The sequence below is a fragment of the Cibotium barometz genome, chromosome 38 (genome assembly GCF_041138505.1).
Source record: "Cibotium barometz isolate CiBa-2024 chromosome 38, ASM4113850v1, whole genome shotgun sequence".
NCBI lineage: Eukaryota > Viridiplantae > Streptophyta > Polypodiopsida > Cyatheales > Cibotiaceae > Cibotium > Cibotium barometz.
This window is the reverse complement of record NC_141083.1, coordinates 23,725,578-23,734,826: the sequence shown is the minus strand read 5'-3', so window position 1 is coordinate 23,734,826 and position 9,249 is coordinate 23,725,578. Positions and strand designations below refer to the sequence as shown.

General features: G+C 42.4%; 1 pseudogene across 1 annotated transcript; it reads right to left on the bottom strand.

Annotated features, from left to right (window-relative positions):
- Positions 1-515: 515 nt before the first annotated feature.
- Positions 516-1,802, bottom strand: LOC147616502 (caffeoylshikimate esterase pseudogene; annotated as a pseudogene). Its single transcript, XR_015262504.1, has one exon. The product of XR_015262504.1 is annotated as a caffeoylshikimate esterase pseudogene (transcript).
- Positions 1,803-9,249: the final 7,447 nt, after the last annotated feature.

The following is a 9,249-nucleotide window of genomic DNA, read 5'->3' as shown; positions in this document are numbered from 1 at the left end:
TGAAGCAAAATATGGAGCAATATTCACATCCACATATTAGAATGCATATGGGAGAGAAGACTTGTGTTCAAACATTCTTCAACAAAATGATTCGATACACAATTACTCAAATTGTCAAAGTGTTATAGCCATTACACAATCTAATCTTTTATGCAAGGGCTGAGTACACTAAAGTGCATTCTCAATGTATTCTTCAACAAATATATGTAGGGAACATCAAGGCCTTCTACAAAAAACAATTGGCAAATCTCTTTACACTAAGGCTTTCTCAAAAGAGAAACTTGATAGCTTCTAGTTTACTCCAGGCATGAATTTTTTTAAAAGATATTCATTGACTTAGTGTCTTAGTATATTCATCATGGGTTAATACATAGACGAGCTAAACTACACATTCAGAACCCTGAATTTCTTAACAAAAGCTAGATTAATGGGGAAAAAAAACAAGTATTGCTCTACTAGATTAATGACAAAAAAAACAATAACTATTCTACTAGATTAATGACAGAAAAAAACAATAACAAAAAGCTAGCTAGATTAATGACAAAAAAAAACAATAATTGTTCTCCTTCAAAACTAAATGAATGACACAAAAAAAAAACTGGTTGTTCTACTACTACTCCATCAAGGATAAATTAATGACCAGAAAAATGGTTGTTTTAACCACCAATGCCACTAAATTGATGATTTAAAAACTAAATTAATGATGATTTAAAAAGACTAAGTCTTGAAGATTTCACAGGCTGACCCGATGAAGGAGCGGCGCTGTGGGAGTCCTGGCGTCGATCCAGGCCCTGATGTCGGATAGGATGCGCTCGCTATTCTCGTCCAGCTCGGCTTGAATGAGTGAATGATACATGCCGTCATAGAGCTTGACGGCCTTGTCGGAGCTTTTGGCCCTGTCGCGCAGCACCTCGCCGCCTTCGTACGCCGTGATGTTGTCGCCGGTGCCATGGACAACCAGAAACGGGGCGGTGATCTCGCAGCACCGATGCTGGAAGATGTCGCACATACGGCGGAGCTGCCGCATAGTGCCGACCCTCGCCCGCATCTTGTAGCGCCGCGGATTCTGCATGAAAACCTTGGCCTTCGCAGGATCCCTGAAGGCTTTCCCTGTCAAGTTATTATGTGGCATCACAGGCCATTTCTCTGCAAACCCTAGAAGAAGTCCATAGCCGAACAGATGCAGCCTCGAAGGCTTCACAGGCTCCGGCATTATAAAAAGGGGGGCGGAGAAGATGGCACCATCCCATCCGTGAGGATCCTTCAACAGCATGAGGAAGGTCAAGCCTCCTCCCATAGACTCTCCGAAAAGAAACTTCTTCAAGCTTCTGTTCTCTGCCCTGTCTCGGACTGCCTGGAAGAAGGAAAGGGACGCCTCTGCGGTGGTCTCAACGTCTTCTATATAGCCGTGGAGGCCGTCGGACTGGCCGTGGCCCAGGAGGTCGGCGGCGTAGGCGGCGTAGCCCCATTGCGCGAACGCAATGGGTATCTTCTGGAACATCCAGTTGGTGTCGCTGCCATAGCCGTGGGTGCAGAAGACGAGGCCACGGGGAGGGGCGCCACCGGCGGGCAGCCATGACTGCGTGAAGAGGCGGCCATGGGCGGTGGAGAAGAAGGACTTGCTGTTTGAGACGCCCAGAGAGGCGTAGAAATCGGATTCTGGGGCTGAACCCCAGAAGTTTGGTGGCGGGAGCGGCGGCGGGGAGGCGGCCATTTTCTGGCTTACTAAACGGGAGACGCACCGACTTTTTATTAAACAACTTACTCCCTTTCCACAACACAGGGTGGCCAACTACTTTTTATTAAACACAACTTACTCCTTTCCCATACTTACTCATAGGTGGCCGACGGCAACTAAGGGGATTTTTGAAATGTCAGTTGGCAAGGGGATTTTTGAAATTTGAAATGTAGGTATTCATTTTGAAATTTGAAATGTAGGTATTCTTTTCCACGCTTGAGTTCACACTCGGGAAAGTATTTTTTGTCGTATGTTGTATGCCCCTCGCACAGAAGAGCAACTCTCAGGTCACCTACTTTTTCCTACCGATTAAGAGCCTTAAATCCTTTTTACCATTTTGAAATTGTTTATTTTAAACAAGCACATTCCTTCATACTATAAGTAAATCTTTTTATTTTTTTAAAAGTTGGATGATTTTTATTACATGACGGTCCCACATACCCTTTATACAAACACACACACCTACGGGTTCACGAGGTACAAGGTAGCACCATGCAATGTACACATCTGTGGATCGAACCCATTACCTCGAGTTACAAGCCATCCACTTTAATCAACTATATCCTACCAATTGCTGGTACTATAAGTAAATCTTTAAAATTTTAAGGAATTAGTTTTCTTGCCTTCTTACATTTTAAGATGATAAAAGTATTCCTTCTCATCGTTGCTTTTTGATGGGCCTCATGCCCGTTTTTTAGGATTTTGGTCGTAAAATACTTGTAAATTTTTAAAGTGACTGTTAAAAATTACACTTAAATACAAAAAAATTGCTATATTTAACCAAATCCGTCACTTTTGAAGGACAAGGGTGCCCGTAAAAAATCAACCCTTCTCCTTCTCTAAGCATGTTTTCACTTTTTGATTTAAAAAACTCTTTATGAATATGTATATTTCTTGTAACTCCACCTAAAAATAAAACCCAATTTGTTCAACGTAAAACATAAGAACCTATTATCATGTTGTAAATAAAGACACGGTTGGGAATATATTTAGCGAATGTATTTTAAAGTATAAGAACTTTAGATGATTTTTTCAATGTTTCTATGTTATGTGCTGACACGTGGTGTATTTTTATTGATTTTGTCTTCATTACCTATTCAAAATTATTAATTTTGGGTGATTTTTCCCCAAAAACTTTCCTTGTAAAATAGCCCAATAGTCCTTGGAGGGCCTTGTTAATAGCCCTTATTATTTTCCATGGCACATGTGTTATCTTATACATGCTTCATGGAAACCCAACAACACACCTTCTCGCCCCTTCCCCCCACCAAAATGATGTCTATGCTTTTCAAGTCTTAAGAAAACATTTCTTGTCCACTCTTCATATATACAGACATAGCTCTTAAACTATTGTTTGAGCTTGCTTAAAAATCGAGAATTCGAGAGAGTCGATAAAAAACATATATAAGATAGCACGTGAGTTCAAGGGGGTTTATTTTAATCTAGAGTTACATAAGGGGGTTTTCAATTCAAAAGTGAAAATTTTGATACATAGGGAAATGTTACGATTGTCCATCCCATGAATTTATTGGGGTTATTATATTGTTAATTCTTGATGGGGATGCTCGTGTGAATTGTGCCCATTTCAGTGGTGGATGGATTTTAATGCTTGGGTGAGCACCCATGTGTTTATGGGGTAAGAACATCATCATCTCTTTCCCTTCTTGTTTTGGTACGACCCCCTGTTGTTGTTGGAAGGTCATGGTGGCCTGGCCACCTACATCTCACATGCATAGAGTCCTAAGCAATGGGATCATCTATAAGTAGTAGAAGACTAGGGCCATTCTCATATCTCCTCCACCAATTTTTGTGTCTTGGAAGGGATTAGAGTGGTGGAGGTTAAGCGTGTAGTGGCATCAACACTACTAGGATGGGTGACCTCCCTGGAAGTGGCCCTCGATTTCCAACACGCTATCAGAGCTAGGGAGGGCATGTTGGGATGTTGTTAGCGGAGTTGGCCGACTTGCCAATTCCTCTCGACGGAGCTGAATGAAGGCTGAATGTGTGTATGACCAGATGGATAAGCTTGCTAACATGCTGAGTTTAATCACGGGCCAAAAAAGAAGGCTATGTGGATAAATCCTAAGGGTACCAACATGGTCATGATATCCATCATTGTAAACAACAACTAGGACTAGCATTGTTATCAACTTTAGTCATGGATATTTTGTCGAGGGGGGATGTTGGATTAATACTCCAAAATATCCTTTATGATATTAGGGAGTAAGGGACTAAGGTTCATTATGTTTTATCCATGTAAAAGCACCAGTAAATTGATTCATTAGTCAGAGTCCATGAGTTATGGAGAGGAGAGAATCTAGGCTTCTTGGAGCACAAGCCAAGAACTTCAAAATCTATCTTCTTATAAAGTTCTTTGAATTAAAAATGAATGTGGGGGATTCTCTTCCCACTCATCTAAACTATATGAAGAGCATTTTAACCCAACTTGCAGGAATCAACAAACACATTGAAGATGATGAAGTTACTGCAGTACTCCTAAAGAGTCTACCACAAGATGAGTATAGTAACATTGTCACCACACTCACCAATCTCTCTTCTCCTTCACTACTAGATGTAGAGGCTTATCTACTTGAAGAAGAGAAGAAGATTAAGCAAATACAAGGGCACACTTACAATGAGGGTTCTTATCTTAACCAAGGAGTGAAAAGATGCAGGGGGAAGAGAGCTTGAGCTCTTGCAAGCACACACACACACTCACAAAACCCTAATAGAGAACACACAAGGTGAGAGGCTGAAAATCTTCTTTTTCTTCACTCAACACTCAACACACCATATACAAGATAAGAGTACACATAATATGAAAGGTACTCAACCAATACATATACGAGGGTTCTCTATAGTGTGAACCCAACTAAATGAGCTGGCGCTATAACTATGCTTGTTTTTAGAATGGCTGTCACACAGCCTGTCATCCCACTGGCCACATATCACCCACCCATGATCTCACCAACCATGCCAGTGGTGTAAGTGTAGGGCCTATCCCCCAGGCGGGTCATCAGTGTCCACCGCCTCACTAGACGAGCTCGATATCTCAACACTCCCCCCCCGAGCTCAACTCCATCTCATGTACACCAAGCGAAGCCCTGAATCTGCAGAGCTTCTCTGTACCCAATGCTTTGGTAAAGATGTCAGCTACCTGATCCTCTGTGTGCTGACATAAACAAGGTCAAGGTCTCCTGCCAAGACCTTCTCTCTGACAAATGGTAGTGGACCTCGATATGCTTCATGTGAGCATGAAAAACTGTGGGTTCCTGGCCAACTGTATACTGCTAATGTTGTCACAGAAAATGACAACTTGTCTATCCCCACTGATAGACCCAAATCTGCAACCAAGCTTTCTCAACCAAGCTACCTCACATGCTACCATAGCAGCTCCTCTGTACTCAGCCTGTGTATTAGATAGAGCAACCGTAGGCTGCTTCTTGCTGCTTCAAGTCACAGCAGCACTCCCCAAAGAAAACATGAAGCCACTAGTAGATCTTCTATCTGAGATACTACCAGCCCAATCAGCATCTGTGTACCCATGTACACATATCTCTGTTCCAGTCTCATAGAATAGTCCACAATGCAAAGTAGACCTCACATACCTCAGTATGCGTCTCAATGCATCCAAATGCGGCTTTCGTGGAACCTGCATAAACTGACTCACTAACCCAACAGCATAGCTCAAATCTGGTCTGGTGATCGTCATGTAGATCAAGCTTCCTACTATGTGCCTATACATAGTAGGATCCTCCAAAATCTCTCCTGAATCGACACTCAACTTGCCATTCTGATCCAATGGCACTGAGATAGGCTTACAGCCTTTCATACCATACTTGGACAACATCCAAGCCATACTGTCTCTGCAGTAATCCAATACCATGTGGTGACCTAATCACCTCAATGCCCAAGAAATATCTGAGCTCCCCTAGATCCTTCATCTCGAACTTCTGTCTAAGCAAGATCTTTACATCAAGGATCTCTGCATCGTGGTCCCTCGTAATGATTAAGTCATCTACATAGATGACAACAAGCACAACCCCTCTATCACCATGTCTCACATACAATTAGAAATCTGCATTGGCTACATGAAAGACAATAGTGACAAGATATTCAAAAATCTTGTCAGACCATGCTCTTGGTGCTTGCTTTAAGCCATACAAGGTTTTCTTTAACCTGCAAACATGCTCGGGGTGACTCACATCCTCATAACCAGGTGGCTTCTTGCAAATCCCCATGCAAGAATGCATTCTTTACATCCATTTGATGTAAAGACCATTGCTTTGACGCAGCCACTACTATCACAACTCTCACTGTTGCCATCTTGGCAACTGGGCTGAAAGTTTTCTCATAATCAATGCCATATGTCTGCGCATATCCTTTGGCTACCAATCTAGCCTTGTACCTGTTTATGCTTCCATCACTATTATGTTTAACTTTGTACACCCACTTGCATCCAATGGCTTTCTTGCCTTGCCTTCAGGCAATTGCACTAAGTCCCAAGTTTCATTTCCATATAGTGCATCCATCTCCTCATCCATAGCTTTCTCCCAACACACATTTCCAACAGCCTCATCAATGCATGTGGGCTCTACAACCTGCACAACCTTTGCCATATATGCATAGTGATGTGCCACATAACCATCATAAGTAAACCTCTGCACAGGGTTCTTCACTCTCCCAGATCTTCGCAGCTTTTCATTCATGGCTTCCATAGCCTTCTTTACACCAGGTGTTCTCATAGCTGGGATCCCAAGTTCCTCATCAAGGCTCATATCTGAGCCACTAGACTCTCCATCAACATGAGAATGCCGTGCAGAAACGTCAGGCATACCAAGGGGCTCAACCACTTTCTCTTTTCCTTTACGTGATGTACTAATCACATTTGCAGGACTGGTATTATGATGCATCCTGCCACTCCATGGTCTATCAATAGTCCCACTAGATGAGGACTCTCCTGGTCCACTCAAAGACTATGATTGCTGACCTGCATTCTGTGCAAACCACACTTCCACTCACATCAGCCCTAATAGCTTCTTTTTCAGCAACATACCAGCTGCTCATCTCATCAAAGACAACATCCCTGCTTACCCTCAACTCACGTGTAGCAGGGTTATAACACCTGTATCCCTTTTGCTCAAGGGAATATCCAATAAACACACATTTTTTAGCTTTTGGATCCAGCTTAGTTCTCATCTCATCTGGCACATGCACATACGCAATGCATCCAAAGACTTTCAGATGAGACAAATCAGGTTTTCTGCCAGTAAACCTCTCCTCTAGAGTTACATCATGTATGGCTGCAGTTGGAGTCCTGTTCATGATGTATACTGCTGTAGAAACAGCCTCAGCCCAATAGCTATGCGACATATTCTTCTCTTCCATTAATGCTCGCGCAATCTCAGTAATGTGCCTGTTTTTTCGCTCAGCGACTCCATTTTGTTACGGAGTGTATCTGCATGTAAACTATCTCCGAATACCATTCTTCTTCAAAAAATCAGAGAACTCATTGGAGAAGTACTCTCCCCCTCCATCTGACCTTAGGCACTTTACATATTTCCCTGTTTGCTTTTCAACCAAAACTCTGAAATTCTGAAAGTGAGTGAACACCTCACTCTTCTCCTTTATGAAATATACCCACACTTTCCTTGTGTGGTCATCAATTAATGTCACATAATACCTGCAGCCTCCCATAGACATGGTCTTCGTAGGACCCCATACATTTGAATGCATAACATCTAGTGCATTTCTGCTCACATATCTGTTACGTGGAAATACATGCTTTGTTTGCTTTCCAAATTGGCATGCTTCACATATTCTCTGCATACCTTCCACTTTAAACTTTGGCAGCCCTGTCACAATTCCTTTACTCTGCATAGACTTCATTCTCTGCACATTCACATGTCCAATTCTTTTATGCCAAATATCTGTGTCTGCAACAATTTCTGAACCATTTGCAAACATTGCAGCACTCATTTCAAGCATGTCTACATTTAACGTAAACATTTTGCCCACTTTGTTGCCTTTTGCAACCACCCTGCACTTGTCTTTGAAGTCTTCAACATAACAACCATCAGGGTTAAACCGAACCTGCAAACCCTGCTCAATCATCTGGCTAACTGAAACCAGATTCTTTGTTATGTTCGGAACGTGTAGTACATCTGCAAGAAGGTACTTCACTTTGCCATCCAGCATAGACAATGGCACATCTCCAACATGGGCAATTGGATGAGCAGTGTCATCCCAAGTTTCCACAAAACTTGGTCTTTCAAGGTTTTTCATCTCCTTGAACCACTCCCCATGACTTGTCATGTGGTTCGAAGCACCTGAATCCACATACCATACATCATCTTTTTGTGCTGCTTCAACATTTTCAGACATGGCATTCACGACATGCTGCATAATAAACAACCTTTCATTATCCTCATTGCTTCTGCTTAAGGATGCATAGTTGTTCTGCTGCACTTTCCCATTTTGCATGTCAGCCTGCTTCTTATAACATTCTGCCTACACATGTCCAGGCTTACCACAATAAAAGCATTCACGTGCATCATTATATTGCCTTTGCCAATTTCCACGTCCTCTTTGACTCCCCTTGCCTCTGAATTTGCCTCTTCCACCTGTGTGTTGTTGATGTTGTTGTTGTGTATTCTGGGACTGTTGTTGTTGCTGCTCTGCTGGCCATAATTTTGATTACCCGTTCGGCCACCTCCTTGGCTGCATCCATGGCCTCCTCTACCTCGTCCTCTACCTGAACTTGTGTAGAAGGCCTCTTGCTCTGAACTGTTTTTGTTTTGTGAAGACTGTTGGTCTTCACCCAAGTTCTTCTCTTCTATAATCAGCATAGATACCAAATCTGTAAAGTTGGGAATGTTTTCCCAAGTCTGAATAGACGTCTTGAACGCCTTGTATTGTGGCCCGAGACCACGTAGAGACAGACTTCCACCTTATCATCATCATCTGCTGACACACCAACAGATGCAAGGGATTCCACAATACCCTTTATCTTCAATGCATAGTCATTCACAGACATGCTCTTTTTCTCCACAGTATGAAGTTCATTCTTGAACTGTATCTTACGTGCCTTGGTATTTGTTTCATAGAGTTTTACCAAGGTGTCCCACGCCTCCTTGGGGGACTTGGCATCCTGAATGTGCCCAATCATGGTGTCCTGTATACTAATGGATTGCCAATACATAACTTTCCTGGCTCCTTGGTTCCAATCTTTAAACTTTTCATATCTGCAGCAGTCGAATTTATGTCCGGTATCTCCGGTGCCTCTTCATGCTCACCTTCTATGTAGTCCCAATAGCCCTTTCCCATCAGGAAATTTGTCAACCTGGACCTCCAAGCATGGAAGTTGTTCTTATCAAGCTTCTCAGCCACAATCTGGGTTATGCCATCATTTGACATCTTGCCAGACACACAATTTTACCATAAAACAGCACTTTGGTTTGTCCTGCACAAATTGCTGTATTTTTTGTAGCGGTACTATAGTACTCTTAAAT